Raw genomic sequence first — 22,506 nt, forward strand, 5'->3', positions numbered from 1 at the left:
AGGATCTGACAGCTGCATTCTCCTGCATAACCTACTCAGAAATGGTCCTGAAATGCAGCTGAATAACTGCCCTGGTTTAGAGTATATACTGCTCAAATTATTGGAATTAGCCTGAAAATGATGTGCCTGGCAGACAAATGCCCTTCTCAGGTGTTAGTAAAGTCAGTACCCCCACAAGTATTGTAGCAGAATGTTGGAATCCCCGGCTCCCATAGCATAACCTCTCAAGAGTTTCACTGCACCACAGAATTTCAGCTTCTATCTTGTGCATCTCCACAAGTGGTGTAGTTGGCTCTGGTTGCAAAGAAAACCACATGGAATTTGAATTGAGTGCCACCAGCGTGGAGTTGGCCTTTAAGAGAGATAAGAATGCATTTTGCATTTCTCTCCATGAAGTTTTAACTCAGATGATCAGTGCTTTAAAAATATCTTCATTGATAACGAGGTCATATCTTTTATAAGAAATTAGAGGGATGATCACAGACTTGCATAACATATTGCGCCTGGAGTTATTTTGTGATACAAGATGCTGGGGGAAGGGCAGCTCTGAGACATCCTGCAATTATTTTCTTGACTAACCAAGAAGGAGTCGAGCTACATGGAAAATGTACAAGGCACTAAATTCAGGACTGAGGGCAAAGTTTCCAAGCAAGTCCAGCAGTACCAGCAAACTGCACAGCCCGTTGTGAATGATCCATTTCTTGTGGCCGAGGGATGCTGCTTGTTTACCATAACTATCTCCTTCTGCTTTTCCACCCAGGAGAGACTCAGATACTGACAGAAAGTGCAAAATTATTAGGCTGAGTGCACATGTTCACCCTGTTCTTCCATATTTTTTAACCTGTCCTAAAAGTTAGAAGTTAGAAAATACAAACTCATACCAGATAAAATGCACTTTGCACACGAATGATTTTAAATTATTATTATTATTGTTATTATTATTATTGTTATTAGTTTCACAGTAGTGTTTTTCAGGACCTGTCCTTCTCAAACAAACCTCCAGTAGAATGGAAGCCATTTAGTTCTATTAAAGCCAGGTTGCATTCTGTCAAAAAGGTCCTTTGGGTGTCTCTACAGAGTCCGAGGCAAAGTAAGAGGAAAGCAGGGATCTTTTGGATGCATCATGGCTTCAAGCTCCAAATGCTGCTGGAGATATTTTCTGATCCTTTGCACGTCTTTGTTTTCCGAATAAATGCAAAATCACAATTGGAAATTTTTCTTAACAAGCAAACAAAACTTTAGGGTGTTTATCCAAGGAAAAAGAAGAAGGGAGAGAGAATAAGAGAAGGAAAAAGTCTGAGTTAATTCTGCTCTGATACAGCTCTCCTGGTACACAAAACTCTGCTGAAAACTCACAGCGCTATGGAATCAGCACTTTGGATACTGGTGTGTCTGTGGAGAAACTGGTGTCAGCACAATGGGGAAAAAGCTGCAATCTGCCAAAAATCTACCCAGCTTGAGACGGAATTTTTCGCTCTACACTTTTATCAGATAAATCTTATGTAAATGTGATATAAATTTACACCAAGGCAGAGGATTTCTTGTATGAGAAGGGTAATTGAGTCATCCTGCCAGCAGCAGATGGCAATGCTTTGTGATGCAGTAGAAGACAGGGCAAAAGGATGAAACAATGGAGGAACTGAGAAGAAGAAGACATTCTCCTAAACCCTAAAAAAATCAGCATGTGCCCTATGGCATGGACTTCACCTGAGCCCCATAAAAACATGGAAGTTTGTTATCAGACAATGTCTTCCTCCCCTGTAACACACAATTCAAAACCAATCCAGCGTTATCCTCAGTTAGGTTAGCTTCTATGAATCTTAAATAATGACACTCAGCATTTGTCATCTTTAACTTATTTAATAACCATTATTCCTTCATCCCAATGTAATGTGTGCATTGCTATATCCTGTAGGGAAACTGAGGCACAGCAGTTATTGTTCCAGAGGGGAAAAAACGTGGACTAGAGTCAGAATTTAATGCTAATCCTTCTTGCCTAATTCTTGCTGAAAAGCAGCAATTAACGCAACACAACAAGATTTAAGCGTTCTGCTGCGATGACACCGAATTGATTTAAATTCCATTGTTCCAGCAGGAGCTGTGTGGCTTCAGTCAGATCCCCAAATTTAGCCCTGCTGTGAGCTTGTGCAACTCCCACATAAGTCACTGGGAGTTATGGCTGCTTCATACCAGGCCTAGACTTGGCACGGAGCAAACAGCCCTCACGATAATGAAGAGAACTGGTTTCAAGTGAATGCTAAAAATTCCTGGCAAAGCAGCGTTTCTCTCCTCCTGCCAAGTGTCATCAACATTATTTTTTGGGTGGATTCAGATCCCTGAGAGCAGAGTTTTCCATTACGTGTTCCTAATTGTTAAAGACTGGGCCTAACGCTGGGGTAGGAGTGTGTTTGGTTGTACTTGTTACCATAACAGCAGGGTGAAATAGTGCTTTTTCCTCAGCTGGTTAAGCCACAGAATACAGTAGCAGCCTTCCTAGCAGTGTCAAGGCATCAGACAGAGGCAGAGCAACCCACAGTCAACAGAATGAATGGAACAATTCACACTGTTGTACATAGATCTAGAGGTTAAACCCAAACACGCGAGAAAGTGATGCTGGAAGCACTTGGGAACAGCTGGGCCAGATGAATAACTCAATTGGATGCCATGAGGAACAAATTAAACAACTGACTGGAGACCAGGCTGCTCGTGTGACAGACACTTTAATCAGGAAGTCAAAAGCTGATTGACAAGATGAAAAGCTGGATGACATGAAAAATGGAAACAGAAGGAACAACACAAGAAAAGGCCATGCTGGGTCAGCCTGCTGACAAAAATAATCAAGTACGACAGGCCATAATCCAGCCTCCGAATGTTTGGCATGGTGCTAGTTATGAAAGTCTGCAGCCAAGAGGAAAGAAAACTATTATTAAGTGAAGGAAATGATCTGCCTCCCCAGAACTCACTGCTCTGTGTGCATCAGAGAGTCTCTTTCTGCACACAATGCATTATAGTTATATACTAGAAATAGCTTATGTTGAATAACTTGAAATAAAATTAAAATAAATCATGTATATAGAAAAAAAGTGCTTCTACAGAAGTGTTAGGGTAAGTCATTGCTTTTTCAAATACCTACAGCCAAACAGGTGTTGACATGGAATAGGTGTGAAAAGTGAGCTGTATCACAGTACATGGGCTTTTTTTCCTGCAGCTGAAAGTAAATCTGTTGCTTTCAAGTTTTCCATAGGAACCTGTTCTACCTAAACCTAGGCACTGGCTGCACGTGAAGCTAGCTGCAAAATGTGAGAAAATTTTAAATTCCCCTGTATTGCACATTTAAGATATTCTGCACATTTCAGTTAAATGCCTCCACAAGACCAAGGGGCTGCAGTGTGGTAACTGATGGAGAATTCAGCAGATTTCTCTGGCTCAAGGTCCAACAGAAAGGCACCCTGAACTGAGTGTCTGAAATTCAGAATTCAATACTAAAAAATGAAACTTTTTTTTTTTTTCAGAAGTTCTGAAGAGCTTTCGGCAAAGACTGATTTCTAGCTGCTGCTCCTGGAAATGAGCTTGCTTGGGGACCTTGCTTTGCACACAGCCCTCCCACCCCAGGCAGTAAAAGGTTTGTGTTAATTGTTTTGGGGGATAAATTAAGTCAGGCAGTAAAAGGTTTGTGTTAATTATTTTGGAGGTAAATGAAGTCAGGTTCTGCTGCAAGCACAGCAGATTTCAGTGAGTTTACACAGGCCTGATAGGAGGATTTGGTGACAGATTCAGCTTGACTTTTTACAAGCTTGGGATGTTCATGAAGGAGTGTTGGCTCTTGAGCTCTAATCTTGAAACTTTGATTCAAGATGTTGAATCTGATGTAGGTTTAGGTGGCCTTGTAGAGATTCTGTGCATTGTGTATATCATTGCACACAGAGGTTTGTGCTGTTGGTGACTAAAGGAGAATTAACCACAGCAGGGCCTGCCTCTGTTTCAGTTTCCATTTGAAAACTTTTGTTTTTGTCCACAGGGGTGATATGTTGTCTCCTGACTGAGATAATGACAGCTTTTGTTATGAAGTGCTTTTCTCTGTTTTAGAGAACAATATTAAAACAATACTCTGAAAGTCAGGCTTAATGTGGAGCACTCTCCACTGGAAAGAATGCTACCAGTGAAAAAGCACCACCAAAAATTGGTGGAAGAAGAGGAAGATTCTGAATTTGAGGTTAATTTATTTTTGAGACTTTTTGCTCCTCTCTGCTTCTCCTTTTGTTGCCAATGTCTTTGGATTATTGTTGCAGTTTGGTGGTTTTTTGTGTGTCTCTGTGTTTTCCTTTATTCCCTCCCTTCAGCAACGCTCTTGTGTTTCAGGGACAGCACAGAGCCAGGACCTGGTTCACCTCTTCCACATTTGTTTTCCTAAACAATGCAACAATCACTGGAACAAGAGATCCCGGTACTGAGCTGTGCCCAGGTTGGTGTTTACCACAAACAATGGCATTAAACTCCCTGGAAATCCCAAACTGGTGTTCCAGAGGATGTGGTAGGTGGAATATTTGTTTTTTCTTCCTTTAGCTTTATCTACTTTTGTGCTGGCATCTGCCTTTGTGATGTCTTTCTTTAAGGTTTTTAATTCTTGCTTGTCCTGTGATGTGCTGTAGAGGCAGGACATGCTGTGCTCCCCTCTAGGAACTTTGTATTTGTTCCTTTCTTGTTTTGCTGTTCTCTCACTCAAAGACAAAGGTCATCATGACAGGAAACACGGTGTATTCTTGCTGCTGCTGGTGGGAAAGCTTACAAGAATTGAGCTTTGTTCTTGATTTAAATTCTGGTAGACAGATGTTTCTGCATTCGAGAATCTTGCTGTTCTTGAGACCAGTGTTTTTCCTTTCTGCATGAAGAAATTAAAGGCTGTTCACACATGGCCACAGTGCAGGAGGAGGGGCCGTGAGATGTCACTGCTGACTTTCAGAGGAGTGAGACAACAGAACAGTGGGAAGTTCATGAAACCAGGATTTATCAGGCTCATGAGATAAACACAGCAAAGCCTTGAACAAAGTGTACATAAAATTACTATGGCTGAGGGGCTGGTAACATTTTTCTGTAGTAAAAAAGTCCATAGGCTGGTCCGGGGGCAGAATGTCCAACTCCCATTTCTTAAAGTTTTGTGGTTCTGAATCTTGTAGCCTGATGCAGCATCAGATCTCCATTAAAAAAATTAGGTGGGGGACAGATGTGTGTGTATATATTTTGCATGCAGACATGTCTGAGAGGTCAGGAGGGAAGGCAATTGTAAAATTCCTCTCAAATTCATCCAGGGTGCACTCCCTCAGAAAGAAAGGCTCCTGGCTACAGTGAATTCAGCTTAGGTCTGCTTTCTACCCAATTAAAATAGCTGTTTAATATAGGTGCTACATTCTAGAGGTTTTGCTTTATGAATAGATTGATTGGATGAAAGGGAATACCTTCTTAGTGCATGATATTTTAAAGTAATTTTCAAAGCAGAGCAGAGTTTGGTTCATGATGCTCTCACTAAAATCCATCTTTCCCATTGGAAATGAAGTGCATGGAGGGATGCAGACCCCAGGGCAGTCCCTGCTCAGCCCAGAGCTGAGATCCTGTGGGAGCAGGGCTGGGACAGTGACCCAGGAGCAGGTGGGAATGGGACAGAGAAGGTGTCAGAGCAGCTCAGCCCTGCACTCCTCTCCTCTGATTTACAGGCATCACCCAGTCTAACTCAGCCAATGTGTAATGATAAATGTTCTATAATCAACATTTGCCTGAGAGAATAAGAGTATGATCCCCTAAGCATGGAGATAGTTGGATATTTTAAGATCTTTTTTACATTCTGGCACATAAGCAAGATGCAGCAATCCATGATGAGCAATGGATGGAGATCTTTTTGCAGTGGATTTGTTAAGTTGAAGTTTTACATTAAAAATTTCATTTTTTTTCCCATTTTTTCCCAAGATGTCTCTGTATATCTATGTGTCTCTATGTATAGGTTTTTACTGGCATTAGGCAGTTTTGTTAACATTACCCATGAGTGATGTAGGAAGACATATGTTCCCCCCCAATAAAACACAGACACCTCTTTGTTAGACTGTATCCATGGCAGGGCTGATTCATAGCTCTCACAAAGCCAAGAAAAGAAATAGAAAATGTGTGTACAACGCTGAGGGAAGCACAAGTAGCCCATGCCCTGCTCCCAGTTCACTCCACATCTCACTTTCTCAGTTTTTAAAGGAAGTTCTAATGCCTGGTTGAAGCATCCAGGTGGCCAGAGGCACAAGAGTTTTAAGTTTTCAGAGAATGACCATTATTCTGCTAACTTTTATGTGCATGGCCTTTGTTTATGGCATGGCATTTATTTTAGAGCCACGCTCACTGCTTGATATAATTGTTCTGCTTTTAATAACTATGTCCAAAGGGCTCTCCCTTTGATACCCAGCTGTTTCTGGCTTACCCATCTATAAATATCCATGCCAGGGCAAGGACTGGGCAGTTTTCAGCCACAACCTCATCATACCAACCATGAATCATAAGCTGCATGATTACAGATACCCCTCCCTAAAGCATTGCAGCCACTATGAAATAATTCTGAAACTCCTAGCAACATTATCACTTCAGTTTTCCTCTGAACTCGCCCATCTGCTTATTAGCTAGACACAGATCTGCTTATACTGGGAGATCTAAGGAAAAGGAGGGAGTCTGGTCCAGAATTTAGGGCTCTGCTGGGCTGAATGGAGTGGCCTTTAGGAGAATGGCTTTGAGTTGGATGCAGGAGAGGGCTCAGGTAACAAACATCCAACAGGTATTCCATATAATGGTGTCTGAAATTCTATGCTAGGCTCCCTGCTGCAGGCAGGCCTGGAGACCCTTAGTTTTGGTTACATGGCATTATATACTTTTCTGTTACAATGCATTATATACTTTTCTTTGCTGAGCATCTTAATATACAGCAGAACCAATCAATACCTTAACTATTATCTATAGCCTATCATAACTGCTATAATTACCATATTCATGTTACTGTTCTCCAATCACTAAAAGTCAGTACATTACAGTTTAAGCTAGAAGTTGTTTTTCAGTTTTCCTGTAGTGGAGAATTCTGAGACCTTTTGTCTACTTGCAGCATTGCTGACTTGTTTGCCTGTGCTCTCTTTGTGCTTGGTAAAAACATCTTCCTGTTTGGGGTGGGTTTATCTTCTGCTCTAAGCCATAAAACCCCATCTAACTAACACACCCTTTGCCTCCTTGGTTATCCAGTAAGGCTGGCTCAGCAATTCTTTTCTTCTATATCAAAACTTGCTTCCATCTCTATTCCTTCTTCAGATTCTACAAGTCTTTGTTAGCATTCTTTCCTATTGTATTCTTAGCTAGCCTTCTGATGAAACCTTTTCTTCTATTCTTTTAGTGCAGTTTTAATGTAGTATATATGATAAAATAATAAATCAAGCCTTCTGAAACATGGAGTCAGATCCTTGTCTCCTCCCTGTGAACAGCTGATTGTCCAGAGGAAGGGAAAGAACAAGGATGGCTTCACAGGGCAGCACTGATGGCACCCTGTGAGAAGGATGGTAGAGAAGAAATCTGTGTCTCACTCAAATGGCTGCTTTCCATTTCTCTTGAATACAAATGCATGCATGCAATATGAAGGGTATTGGTACAGGATGATATAATCATTATTATATAATGATATAATCTAATGGTAGGACATTAAATGGCCATTAGAGCAGGAACAAAGCTGAGGTCTCCTCCCTTTGGGAGTGCCCTCATCACCAGGCAATGGAGTCATGCTTATTCTCTCACTTGTGCTCTCTGCCTAGTGAATGCTTCCTCAGCCCAAGCACACTGGAAGGGCTTCAGAAGAAGTCAGCAGGAGCCCTCCTTGTGCACACAACATCCTCCCCTGGCTAGGGAATTCAGTGGAAGGTGTGGATTCAAACCTGCCCAAGCAGAGGGGAGAAATAAACCTGAACCTGCTAAAGCCTTGGTGGATACCCCTAACCACTGAGTCATGGGTGTTTGGGGAAAAGCCAGGGTTCTCAGCTTTTCTGAGGATTGTTTGAGAAAGCTTGGTCCAGGAGAGTTGCTCCAAGATGCCCTGTTAGCCCAAACCCCTCTGCAGGGAGAGGAGAGCCCCTCCAGAGCTCCAGCCCATAAAGGCTGGGCTGTTTGTTGCTGTGAAAACTTGATTCCCAGGAAAGTCCAGAGCAGATTTCCTGGGAAAACACAGCCAACCTGTGTGCCCTTTGGCTGCAAGGACCTATAGCCAGCAGGAGATCTTGGGGTAGAGGCTCCATCATTCACAGAGGCAATGAGGCAAGATGCAAGCAGCTAAATCCTATCAGGAGTGTGCCATTATGCCATGGACAGATATTAATTTAGGGAACAACTGTGTGCTGTAACAGATTGCCATCATTAGCCTGCTTGCTCCTTCTCTTTTTTGGTGCTACTGCCCTCATTAATTTCTGTGAGCACTTCTTAACTTGGAACAGGCAGATTTCAGCTCCCAGAACCTGAAGAAGGGTTTCAGATAGCGTGGCTGAGCTCAAAAGCCACAAGAAGTGGGAACAACTGGTCAGCCAGTGATAACTTCTGGGTTTGGGGGGTTTGTTATAACACACCTGAATCAGGAAAAAACTGTTTGTCCAGAGCCTCACTCTATCTAAGTTCTTGGTTTGCAGAGCAGAATAAGAGATCTTTCTGATGTCTTTTACATTTGACAGGTGTTGGAATAAATACACCAAGATTCTTTTAGCAACAAGAATGATTTGGGGGATAAAAATGAACCATATAGTTCAAGGAAGGAGACATATTTTATTGGGAATAGCCTTGTCTTTGGTGGGGATTTGTGTTCTCTGTGCAGAAAAGGTGAAATGCAGGCATGACCAGGACAAGTTTCCCCACCTGAATTGCCACTGTGGTTCAGAAGTTTGGTCTGAGAATCCCTCCTGAGGTGCTACAAATAATTGAATGTGTGCTGCCTCTAGCACATGGCCTGAGGGTGAGCTGAGGAATATTCCACAGGAGTTAGGAATGCTGGCTTGGCTAAGTTACCTGCCCAGGTAAGTGGCCTTTGTTCCTATTGCTGCAAATTCTCTGTACAAAAGGTGCCTCACTTGGGTTGAACTTGCAAAGCTTGCCTGGGAAACTGGTGTTTGTTTAAGTAAAAACTGCAGGAATTATTCCTGCTTTTTGAGCACCAGCTTGAGGTGCTTTGGGTGTGATTTTGAGACACCATCAGTCCCTGCTTGTAAGCAGTGGGTGCTGGGACTCCCAAGAGGTGATGGTTCTGTGAGCTCTTACCTCTCCTGAAAGTTTTCCAGTTGGCCTAAAGGTTGTTTGTAGAGCTCAAGAACCTTTCAGAACTTCAGCAGGCACTCGGGGTTCCCCTATTTTCCTTCTTTTCAGCCCAGATTTGGCAGCTGCTTTGCTCATCTGCCAGCATGGTCTCACCCAGGCGTTTTTCAGTATTTTCTCAGCGTGAACCACCCCACCAGACAAAAATGTGCAAGCCACTTCCTCCTCCCACAGAAGCTGTTTGTGTGGAGAAGGAACATTAGGAAAGTATTTGAGGTATTTTTAGTGGCAAGAAGGAGCTCTGTGGTCTGGCTATATGGTGCTGGGGCTGATGTATGGCCCTGCAGCTGCACGTGGGTGGGGACGGCCAAAGCTTGGCCAGGTCCCAGCCCCAAAACTGCCTGGGACAGCCTGTCCAAGGGCTGGGGCAGCTCAGCAGGAAGGGTGAGCACCCTGCAGAGGGGCCAGGGCATGGGACAGACCCACAGCTCCATAGGAACGGGACAGAGCCCAGAGCTCCATAGGAATGGGAGACCCAGACCCCATAGCTCCCCAGGGAATTACATTGACAGATGCAATCATCCATCCTGGAACTGACTTCTAGACTCATAAAGTAGTTTTCCCAATTCTCCCCAGAGACTTTTCCCTATTCTCTCCAGAGACATCTCCTTTACAAGGTGGCAAGCCCTGGTTGCATTGTTTCACATCCCAGCCCATTGATAAATTTTTAAAAAGCAGATAAAATTTTAAAAAAAATTTTAAAATTTAAAAAATGATTATCTGCCTTTTTTTTAAAGGCAGATAAATTTTTGAAATCAGGGAGAAAAGTGCAAAGTGATGGTGGAGCCATAGCTCTCCCAACACGTGTAATTTCTTTTTATTGTTATAACTCTTCTGAATTTTTAGATCAGCTGTTAGAAATGGGGAAGGCTGAACTTGTCTGTTCTCATACATGACAATGCCTATAGCAGATGAGGTGCCTTTGGTTTTCTGCTCTTCCCAAAGGCAGCACCTGCCTGACACTGCACCCACAAATGTGAGCATCACTGAGAACTTTGCCATGATGTTTTCAGGCTTCCCAGCACAGTGCACTGAGAGCATTTCCCAATTCTGCCTCTGTGGACTCTTCCCAGGGAAGTCTTCTGCTGCTGGCCAAGTGAAAGCTGTTTTAAAGGAAATGGATTTCTCTTTCTAAAGGGATGAAGGCTGAGAGCATGAAGGACCTGCCGCAAGGCACGTGTAAAGCACATTTCCAGGGGTTTTCCCTCACAAGAATCCCTCTAGAAGGGAAGCAGAGCCTAGCAGCAGCTTTTTGGTCAGAACAACTATTTTGTTATTGTGAGCTCTGGGGAGAAGTTATAGGAGTTGATGGATCAACAGCTTTTATCAGGCTGCAGCAGCTCTTTCCATGGCTGTCTGAAAATGCAATCAACATAAATTGGGCTGGGAGGGTGGGATCACATACTCCTACAAGTTAAATTTGTCAGCCTGTAATGCACATAAATGACATCAAATATAATTACTTTTGAATTCGGGCCCCTTCAGGTTTCATGCTGATTGCAGAAAAAAAGAACCAGATGTTTCTTCAGCAGGAATCACAGAGGCAGGATAAACACTCTCTGGTCCATGACGTTTTATGGGGTTTCCAAAAGAAGCCAATTAATTATTTAATTGTTGGGTGTGTTGATCATGTAAAATATAATTGGCCTAGGGCAAATGGCAGCACAGCCCTGGGAGCTGGCTGACTGAGCTTACATAATGCACTTTTTGCCAGCTCTTTTTTCTGCTATGAAAACATTGTAAGATGAATTAATGCCACTTCATCTTTCTTCCATTCTCTTTCATAAATAGAAGAGTCTCAGAACACAGACTTTTCCTCCTTCCTGATCACCACCTTTCACTAGCAAGGGACTTGGAGAGAGAGGAGCCAGTAGCAGCACAAATATTGTGATAGGAGAAGATAGCTTTGTTTAACTGACATCCATGTGAAGGGAAGGCAATCTGTTTGAAAGAGCCACGTTTAATCCTCAGCCCTGGGAGGGATTCCTCATGGTGAGGACAGCACAGAACCATTTCTCCCCTTGTCAGCACCGTGGGGTGGCTCTGGAAACAGGAATGCGCTGCAGGATTTGCCGGGACACCCTGCAAATCTGGGAAATGGAGCTGGTTACCCTGGGCTGAATTAGCAGGCTGACATAGAATTTTCCTTTATGATGTTCTATAGGCAAATATACAAGAACTAATATGTAATTTCTTTCAATCAGCAGATGCTTCTTAAATAATATTTGTGGTATCCCAAGCTTTCTCTCTGTCCATGAATGTTCCTGCCTTTGCTCTGTGGTAGATATTTTCCTGTTCAGGGGCAGGATGCAATTGGAAGGAGGGCTGAGAGGAATTAGTGACTCATGTCCTCATGACTCCTCCATGCTAGCTTTGTTTTGTGCTTGTTCAGCAACATCTGCCATCTGGGGATGAGGTGCTGCTCCCACTGAGCTTGCTATGATGGGATCTTTGGGCAGCCTGAGGGGTGGAAGTCCCTTTGTCCAGTCATTGAGGAGAGAAAGCGGAGACATATAAACTCTGCTCCGTGCAAAAAGCAGTTCCAGCTTCTTGAGATCTTCTCTTCCTTCCCATTGCTGCCAGAAACATCCTGAATATTCCTTTTCCTGGTTTGTGGTCATGTCATTCGCTCACCTTTCTTCCAGTGTCCTCTGCAGATGCAGTGGTTCTTGCTGGACTGGATTTGTCATGCAGCAAAGAAATGAGCACAGCCACAACCACAGGTCCTGCTGGGGGAAGGATTGCCCTCTGAGCTTTCCAAAGGGAGACAGGAGGTGTTACCTGCCTGCCTTTGCCCCCCTTGTGCCCGTGGTTGAACAGCCTCGTGGCTGAGTTCAGCCTTCCCCACTCAGCTGAGCAAACCTCCCAGCACGCTCCCTCCTGCTCATCTGTGCCCTCAGCAAAGTGGGAGCTGCTCCAGAGGGCTCCAGACACGAGCAGAGGGAAAACAAGGGGGTTTCAGCCAGGAGGAGATGGAAATCAGGGGGTTTTAGCCAGGAGGGGGTTAAAAACAAGGGATTTCAAGCCCAGCTGTGAGCCTGCATGACCAGCCACAGGCTGAGCACCCCAGCTGACACCCTCAGCACTTGACCCTGGAATATATACCAGTATATTTTTGACCCTGACATACACACAGTGCCTTTTCCCCAACACCAGGGTCATTGCAGGGGTGGCAGAACCCAAGGCCATGCTTTTTTCCTAGCAGATTTTGATCTCTGTTTGCTGTCAGGGCTCAGGGCTCCCACAGGTCAGGGGGATCAATGCCAAGGTTGAGTCCCACTGTGAAGGGACCCCAGTGTGGGTTTCAGCACTATAAAAGCTCCTCTCCCGAGGTTCTTCATTGTCTTTGGGCTTCTGTACTTACACCATTGAGGCATGGGTATAATTTGCTCCTTCTTACTTTGCAGATGAATGGATCAGGTAGATATTTTAGACATAGAAAACCCCAGATACCCAGGAAAAGCTGCTCTGACTCACCTGTGCTGGCCCCACACAGGAGCCCCTTGGCAGGGACATTTTCAGTGTAAGGATGCATTACAAAATGAAGCTCTGCCTTCTACAAGACTTGAATGCATCTAAAGCAGCTTCCATTGGCCATGCACACAAAATGTGCCAGTCCAGGAGCATAAACAAGGGGGAAGCTGCCTTCTAGCTGCTGGATTTTATTTTCCACCTCAAGGCCCATCACTGACCACATCATCTGCAGCTCTGTTGAGGGGGGAGCTGCTCTCCACATCACCCTCTATATCATCTAACAGTGGCGTTTTCCTAGCTGGGAATTGCTTGGTGATGTGCCAGCAGACAAACAGGGCTGGAAAGGGATAAATGGATCACATCCATCCAGCTCTGAGGGTAAAGCTGGGATCCCAGCCAGAGCCCTGCTCCCATTGCAAACCTGCCTGTCCACCTGCTGAAAAAGGGCTCTGAGGAGCAAAGGATATTACAGTGGGGTGGAGGCAAAATATAATTCACATTGCTACAGCTCATCTTCCTCCTTAAATTATAGGTCCAGGTGAAGATATTATTGATGAGATTTGAGCAGTAGCTCATGGCACTGGGACATTTTTCTTCTTTTCTGCATATCCCTGTGCAGAAACCTCACAGAAATGGCACTGAGTTTACTGACTAAATGTCTCTCTGTGCAATGGGACAGTAGGCATAGAGCCAGGCAGAAATAGATCTCTCTGGAGTAATTTAGATGAAAATGAAAGTCACACAGGCATGGATAAAAGAGAGGTGTCAGGTTTAAAAACCATAGGTGGTTGTACCATTCACAAGCAATATTTTTTCAGTCAGGTTTGGGCCACTAAAGTTAATTTTAGTTAAGAAAATTGGCAGTAATTTGATTGAGAATTGCTACCTTGGATTTTAGCTGCACGTGGTCAACTTTTGGCTCTTTGTGGTGATTTCAATGATCACTTTTAATGCTTAATGCCTCCAAAGGACTCTGAAAATGTAATTTGTTGCTGCTGGAGCTCTGCACAGTGGGTACAAGGTGTGTGTCCAGCTGGCAGGAGGTGGCACTGGGGAGCAGCAAAGTTCCCTGACCTGAACAGAGGCATCTGGTGATCCAACAGCAGGGAGGATTCTAGAAGGGCCTGGTTTCACTGGGAATGCTGGAATCTGCTCCTGGGAGCAGAGCTGCAGGGATTGGACTCAGACACATCACCTCCAGTGCCTGAGAGTGCAAACTGAGGCACCCCAAATCCCTGCTCGGATAAACATGGGCACCCCAAATCCCTGATCACATAAACCTGGGCACCCCCAAAACCCTGCTCAGATAAACATGGGCACCCCAAATCTCTGCTCAGATAAACATGGGCACCCCAAATCTCTGCTCAGCTGAACATGGGCACCCCAAATCCCTGATAACATAAACCTGGGCACCCCAAAACCCTGCTTAGATAAATATGGGCACCCCAAATCTCTGCTCAGATAAACATGGGCACCCCAAATCCCTGCTCAGCTGAACATGGGCACCCCAAATCCCTACTCAGCACCTTGCCAGCATTCCTTTTTGCAGCCCCTTTAGCTGACAGACTATTGTGCTTTTCTGAGAAAGTTCAGCATCCAAGATTTGCATGGGCTTAGCAACACTTCAAATCTTGTGCTTTCACAGTGATTTTCCAGCAGTTAAATTGTTTATTTCCATAGCAGCCCTTTGGGAATAATGGTTTGGTGTTTCGGTGTGCTGCTGGCAGCTCCTGTGCCCCTGCTGGAATTTTGGGGTGCCCTCAGTGGTGCAGGCTGGGCCAGGCCTTGTTTGTGCACTCAGGAACACAGTCCCACGGCAGCCCTTTGGCAATAATGGTTTAGTGTTTGTGTTACTGGCAGCTCCTGTGCCCCTGCTGGAATTTTGGGGTGCCCTCAGTGGTGCAGGCTGGGCCAGGCCCTGTTGGTGTGCTCAGGAGCACAATCCCACAGCAGCCCCAGTGACATGGCTGCACTTGGGCAAACCAAGCAAGGCATCTGTTTGAGCTGGGAATTAAAAGGAGCTATTAAAACATTCCCTCTGGTACTTTTATTCTGTTTACTCATGAGACCTGGCTTATGCCCCTCTGACTAGCACAGAGTCCATATTTGGAGAACTCTGAGCTCGTTTGCATACTTACACTCAGGCAAATTTTAGAGGTTTTTTTGTATACACAGCGCACTTTTCTTACTATTTCTCTTTTTTTCTTAAACAATTTAAATCAGGAGGCTGCCTCTTTCATTTCCCTTTCAAAACATGCCCAAAGAGGGATCTAAGTGCTTTCTTCAATTTCTTCAAGCTAACATTTCTAACATAGTGTCATTGCCACCCTGCCCCACCCTGCATCTCCTTTTGGGAGAGGGAAGGAGCCCACATTGCCTTCAGGCTGCAGCAGGATGAGGAAACCCTCAGGAATGACAGCACTCAGTCGTGGTGCCAGAAACATCTTTTCTCTTGTTCTTATTCTATTGTTCCTATAGTATATGATTTATAATTATATTACTAATTATATATTACCAATAATATAATATTAATAATATTAATTATATATTAATTAATATTAATAAATTATTATTAATTAATAATATACTATTAATTATAATTTATTAATTATAAATATAATATTATCTTATTTATGATTATATTATTAATTATATATCGTTTATATATTACTTCTTTTTCTATTGTTCTTAGGGGGATTTGAGGCCATGCTCCCACTTCTGAGGAGAGGTCCTGCCTACTACTCCTACTACTTATTATTATTATTATTGTTATTATTATTATTAAATTATGTGATATAATATTAATATTATTATAATAATATATTAACTATATAAATAAATATTATTAATAATATTTTAATAAAATCAGAATAAATAACAATGTATAATAACTAAAATAATAATAAATAAATAAATAATGATGCAGAATCTCTCACAGGAAGCACTGTGTGCTATCCATGTGTTTCTGTCTATCAGAGAATAGGAGTACATATGAGAATACAGCCTGAATGTCAGGATGTTAGAAAAAAATTACATGCTTATGGAGGGGAATAAAGGGAGCTGCACACATGTGGATTTGCACACAAGAAGTCACTCCATGCATACATGCAAATTATCAAGCATTATAAAAATAAAACCTGGCCCAAGCCAAGGCTGTGGATATTGTACTCTCAAATGTGCTTTAACAGACTGTCACACCCAGACCACAATTTAATTGGGTACTTCCATGTCTGCATTACAGCAGGTTCCTGTTGCCTCTCAGTTCTGAGTGCATTTTTAATCATGGTTTTCGTTTTGTCCTGCAGAAAGTGTTCATGGTTTCCTCTATGGCTCCCAGGGCTTCCCTTCACCCAGCCCTTACTGCATCAAGCAGGGAAACGTTGAAATGTGCACAGCATTGCTGCCCTGCAGGCTGGGAGCAGGGATGGACACAGGCTGTGGTCCATCCAGTGTCAGAAATGGAGTTTCTGACAGAGCAGAGCAGGAATTCAGCTCTTTGGAGTTTGTACTTGTCTGCCAGGGTGAGCTGACTTCCTTTTCTCCTTTACAGTTTTTTTTCAACTGTGATGTATAGAAAATCTGATTATATTCTTTAATAGAAAGTTCTAAATAGCTTGGCAGTTACTGTTTCTACAGAATCTAAAAGAATGTAAATGACTTGGAAGAAAAGGAGTGCCAAGATAGCATGAAAATACAGATGTAGATCCAAAACATGCCACCCTGGCTGTCTCTGGAGTGCCTGAAAACTGGCAACAGGAAGATGCTTTTTTATTTCTTTTTCTTTTTTTTGTTCACAGCCTGGCATCTGAATTTCATCCAGGGAGAAAAGTAAGAAAGCAGAGGCAGAGATAAGCTCTCATTGCCACATTCATCCTTTTTGTTTCCTTCTTGTTGGAAGCAGGGCTGGCGGTGAGTGAAAAGGCCATGATAAAGGTGGGAAAATATTTAAAAGCAGCAGCAAAGTGCCTCCTTGGCTGTTCCCTCTGCCTCCCTCCACCTTTATGGTGTTTTCTCTCCCAGACCTTTAGCACAGAGCCCTGGAGTGGGAGGAAGAGGAGTTTATGGTGTCATCACCCCGAACCAGTGCAGGGTTCAGCCTGTTTATTGCCTCATGGCTTCTGCCAGGGAAATTTGAAATTACTGATGTCATGGAGGCTCCCACTCCTCCTCTGAAATGATGTTCTGGATGAAGTAAGTTATTATTCCTAGCTGTTCTTGCCATTACAGCCAGATTTCATTCAGGTTTGGCTGCCACTTTCCTAAACCAAATGGTTTTAAAATTGAGGCCAGGAAGGAGCACGAGGAAGTCTGACCCAAAACTTTTAGATATACATGATATGTAAATGTTTTTAATATAAATTTGTGTGAGAAAGTGATAGGGAAAAAAATCACATCCCTAATCATTTACAGAGCTTCAGCAGAGGAGAAAACAGTGATTTCCAAACAAAGCCTCAATTAAGGATAAAAATAATTCTGCAAATAATACTGTATTTGCATGGGAAATATGCAAAGTACCATAATGCAATTCTTAATCAACTAGAGAGCTGTCAGACATACAAAAATAAGTTAATTCTGCTGTTAATATTGCTGCACGTTATAAATATTAATTGAACACTATTCAACATTAGTTTCATTATTGTTTAGCAAGTGTTTTAACTCCCCCCACCTCTTAAGTTGGCAGATAATTGGCTTTCTTCTGCTCAAGTCTGTTCTCACCAAGTGGATTCAGTGGCAAAGGAGGAAAACCTCAACTTAAAGCTGGGGGAGTTTTGCAGGCTCCCTCAACATGGACGAGAGGAGAATTTGATTCTGTGTTTCAGAAAGGCTGATTTATTATTTTATTATATATATTATATTAATATAATTATATATATTAATTAATAGTATATTATTATATATATTATTATTTAATATTATTGATATATAATAATTAATGATATATAATTAATATTAAAGAATGGAAGAAAGGATTTCATTAGAAGGTTAGCAAGAATAGAAGAAGAATTATAACAAAGGCTTGTGACTGACTGACAGTCCAGACAGCTGGATTGTGATTGGCCATTAATTAGAAACAAGCACCTGAGACCAATCACAGATCTATTTGCTGCATTCCACAGCAGCAGATAATTATTGTTCACATTTTGTTCCTGAGGCCTCTCAGCTTCTCAGGAGAAAAAAAAATCTTAAGGAAAGGATTTTTCATAAAACACGTCTGTGACATCAAGCACCAAAAACTGGTGTTTCCAAAGAACCTGGGAGTTTTTTACCTGAGTTTGATAAATCAGGATATACTCACCTGAGCCTTTTAGCTAAGTTTGCTAAACTGTGAAGCCAAGTTTTGGCCGGGCAGGGCTGACAGGCTGCCTGTGGGACAGTCTGGCTGCTGCTCTCATTAGCAGGAGCTGAAGGGGTGCAGCAGGGCCTTTCATGTGCTAAAGAGAGCTCATTAATTGCTTCATTCTGGGCTGGCTATTTATGGCATTATTTATGAATATTCCACAATCTGACACCGGGGCAAATTCTAGTCTTAGTTAAATTAATAGTAAGTTAATGGTAAATTTTAAAAGTGGCTTGATTCACTATTGTTCTTTTGGATTTCTTCTGATTGAAATAAAACCCCAACTCATTGCAGGGTTATTCCCCATTATCACAAGGGCGTGCACTACATTACACTGCACAGATATGAAAGGTTTTGTGTTGAAATAGAGTGTGAGGTGGATAAACACAGCTCCATTTCCCAGATATGAAGGGGAACATACCTAGGCATGCCAGAGGAACCCTGGTGAGTCCCTGAGACACCTGGGGGAGAAAGCAGAGCACCAGCCCTGCTGTGAGCACCAACACATTTTCTCCTTCAGCTCCTTGGATAAATTCTCCTCAGCCAGGCCGTGCAGCCATGAGCTTGGCCCTTGTTTCAAACCCAGAAAATGCCATATTCCAGGTCACGTGCATTTTTATGGCATGGGGAAATGCAGCCAGCCCTGGGTGAGTTTTGGGTTAATTTTGCACAGCAGTTTGGTCTGGAGAGATCTAATCCCAAGCACTGGGACAGAGCAGCCTCATGGCAGCCAGTGTCAGATGGTGCAAGGTTTACAGGCAGGTTCAGCCAAATGTTTCTGAGCACAAGAGCAGTTAGAGGAAAACAGGGCAAAAAAGGTCTCAGCTCCTCTCCCCCTTCAAAACTGTGACAGGATTCTGCCTTTGCTTTATGGGTCTGAGAAAGAGGAATGGTCCATATTCACACATGTAAAAATGCAGTGCTTTTGTCTTATTTTTCCCACCTTAATTCTCTCACCATTACATAAAGGGATGTATATAGCAGGGGGACAAAGCTGGGGGTGCTCAGGCTCAGTTAGTGACTGCTGTGAGAGGGCAGGACATCAAATCCATGGAAAACCTCAAAAACCTGCCCAGAGTGGGAGTGCATGATCTCTGAGAGCTCAGACTCTCAGTTTCAGCCCAACATTGTTCAGGCTAAAGCAGCTCCTCACTGCATCAGTTTTATCCTTTTATCCTTTTAACAGCACTGAGATGTGTTGGAACAATATGGGAGGAAACTGAGGAAACACAGAGAACCCAAACAGTGTGGATTTCAACACAGGAAACCCACAAAGTGTGGGGTTCAACACTATAAAAAGTCCTCTCCTGAGGTTCTTCATTGTCTTTGGGCTTCTGTACTTACACAATTGAGCCATGGATATAATTTGCTCCTTCTTACTTTGCAGGTGAATATATCAAGTAGATATTTAAGACATAGAAAACCCCAGACATCCAGGAAAAAATAAATCAATCATAAAATACAATTAGCCGCCCCCTATTTAATTAGCTACCCCCAATTTAAGCCTTGTGTGCTAATTCTTGTTGAATGAGATTTTACTTAGATTTGGGGTGCTGTGGCTTTGTTTTTGCTTACCTTGCCTTCAGTGATGTGCAGCCACAAATGAAAAACCTGTTGATGTACTGGGAAATTCTGCTTTCAGCTCCCAGTTAAGGACAATGAAATGTGATTCTGCTTTCTCTGTCTGTATTTCTTCCCATCACATACTTTTTAGCCATGTTTGCAAAAACTTTGAGGCAATATTGCCACAAATACATATTTAAGATTTGATTACTCATTCTCATCCACTATCATGTGCCAGACATGCAGCCTACTCCAACAGATTACTGTTCTTAAAGTTGTTACAGGGAGGTTAAATAAAATGGTGCTTTTATGACACTGAATATCTTTATGATGTTTTAGCTAAATTAGAGGCTGTTCGGGGATGCCACAGCTGTGGCAGGTATTAAAATCAAACTGGCAAAATGTCACCAGTGCCTTGGCCAATTACCACGTTCTGATTCTGAGCAAACCTGCCATTTGCTGTCCAACACCTCAGGAGCTCCCTGCCACACTTCCCTGCACGCTCTGGGGCACGGAGCAAAATCAAAACATGCCAAAACTGCTCCAACAGAGAAATCAACGTCTGAGCTGGAGCCACCGAAAATCCTGATTTTCCAAATTCCTGTCTGCTGAGGTTGTTAACCATCCTCTTTTAGGAGCCCCCTCACTGATTTATTTTGCTCTGAGTCTTGGGAAAAGACATGTACCATTCAAAGTGGCTGCTAAGTGTGTGTACATACTTATTTACATTTATAAAAATATCCATATCTATGAAAAAATAATTAAAAATCAAACATGTACCTTCCACAGCAAAAGTAGTGCCACAAAATCAATGAATGACTGACTGATGCTGCAATCTTCATGGGACATAACCTCTGTAAACAAAAGAAGAGAAGGAAAGTTGAAAATCTTATTCTTTAAAATAGAGGCAGAGCTGGACAGTGATGCTGAATGGGACATTTTGACAGGTTCTTGGTGAATATTTCAAATTTAAGTAAGAATAGCAGTCTGAAATGTTTGCAGGTGTTTTTATTCTACTTGCTGCCTGCTCTAGTTCCTTCTGTTAAAATATATAAATAAATGTTTACTTGACACACTTTAAGTGAAAATGGGATTTCTCTTGAAAGTTTATAAGCAAGAAATTACAATGCAAGTACTTGAGGAGTTCTAGGTCTCAGGTTTTACAGAGTAATTCAAGCAAGAAGAAAATGAACTTATTTTAAATATTTTTAAGTCTTTATTTTTTTAGTGCTGCAATCTATTTTTCAGCATGTTTGAAATGTTTCAGGAGATGAAAGCATTCCTTCTTAAATCATTCACATTCCTCTACCAGCCCCTTTTTTGGTTTTTAGGTATTCAAGGAAAACCTGTGCTGAAGCCGCTAGCTTTTACAAAAGCTCTGTTATGAAGGTGGTGAGGATAAAAAGTAAGGGGTTTTTTTTATATATCTCAATCTCTGAGATGCACAGGAGATTCTATCTGAGCATTAGGGGATGCTTTTTTGTGCTGTGTGGGTGACTGAGCACAGGAACAGTTTGTGCAGAGTCTCTGTCCTCAAACATCTTCCCTGCAGACAGGACTGTGGGGATGCTGGGTTTTGGCTGTGGGGATGTGGAGCTGATGACCTCGGGTTCATTCCAGCCCCCTTCTGTGCCTCTCTGTGTGTCCCAGCACTGCTTTGGAATTATATTTGGCATGGTTCTACCTTTCAACCAGCACATCTCTGTATATAAAGTGGGCCTTCCTGATCTGATCTTCTCTTTACTGTTTGCCATTTGAAATATCTTTGCTTTTACTTTGCTCTAGAAATCTGTGTTTAAAACAACTAAAATGCAGGAGCATCATTGTGAGGTTCCAGCTCATGGGAGAGAACTCTGTCTCCTCTGGTTTCATTTGTGCTGCTCCCCCACTGAATTTCATGTCCACAGACCCTGCAGGTTCATGTTCAATCCCACAGTTTTCCCAAAAGACCATAAAAAAGAACACGTTATTTTAAAAAAGAACATAAAGGGGAAAACATATTCCATCTTCAGTTAACTTTAAAGAATAATCTGTTGCTTTTTTGGAGAGGGCAAGTAACTCTTGCTCTAATGCAGCTAAGATGCACATTCCTAGCTGCCATTAGCACGGCAAACAGGAAGATGGGCAGAGGTAGGGCTGCTGAAGCAAATACCCTTTTTATTTGCAAGCAAATGTTCTCAATTTGCAGCAGCTCACACTGCATTATCAGCTAGCAAAGACTTGGGAAAGCACAGCTATGAGAGCTATAACTGTAATAATGCCCTGGAATTTCATGCAGGACTGTGAAAACCCTTCAGGAAGGCAGGCTGTGCCACTGGCAGAGCCAGAGCAGGAAAATGGGGCGCACACTTTGTGTGCCTCAGCCCCCAGGGTCATGGAAACCCAACCACAAATTGAACAAACTTTGGGGGTTTTGGTTTCCAGCCCCCTCAGCCTCCCCTGGTGCTGTGGCTGCATTTACAAACTGACTCTGTGCAGATTATTCTGCCTGCTGAGTGTCTGTCCTAGCTCACAATGAATAGGAAATTATCTGTGGAGTTACAAACAATAATAAATGATAGCTAATTATGTTTAATAGACCTGATCATTTATTGCTACAGGATGTCACTGATAAAATTAATTTCAAAAAAGCTGATCAACTTCATAATCTTATAAAACAAAGCATATTAGCTACCTATTAGCTTCCTTTCCTGGCTTGTTATTAATTTTCTATTGTTATCCAAATGCAGGACACAGCATAATACACAAACCACTCTTTTCTAATTAGGAGAGGTCCT

The 22,506-nt window shown here is 42.6% G+C and overlaps 1 long non-coding RNA gene across 2 annotated transcripts in view; it reads left to right on the forward strand.

The window, feature by feature from the left end:
- The window catches only part of LOC135456266 (uncharacterized), a 111,999-nt gene extending 96,435 nt beyond the window's left edge, over window positions 1–15,564 (forward strand). For both annotated transcript variants that reach the window (XR_010442490.1, XR_010442489.1), the window contains 4 exons: window positions 3,513–3,622; window positions 4,360–4,462; window positions 8,861–9,059; window positions 15,521–15,564. This is a non-coding gene — a long non-coding RNA (uncharacterized LOC135456266). The remainder of the gene's footprint in view (window positions 1–3,512; window positions 3,623–4,359; window positions 4,463–8,860; window positions 9,060–15,520) is intronic.
- The last annotated feature ends 6,942 nt before the right edge of the window (window positions 15,565–22,506 follow it).

The sequence above is a fragment of the Zonotrichia leucophrys genome, chromosome 1A, assembly GCF_028769735.1.
Source record: "Zonotrichia leucophrys gambelii isolate GWCS_2022_RI chromosome 1A, RI_Zleu_2.0, whole genome shotgun sequence".
NCBI lineage: Eukaryota > Metazoa > Chordata > Aves > Passeriformes > Passerellidae > Zonotrichia > Zonotrichia leucophrys.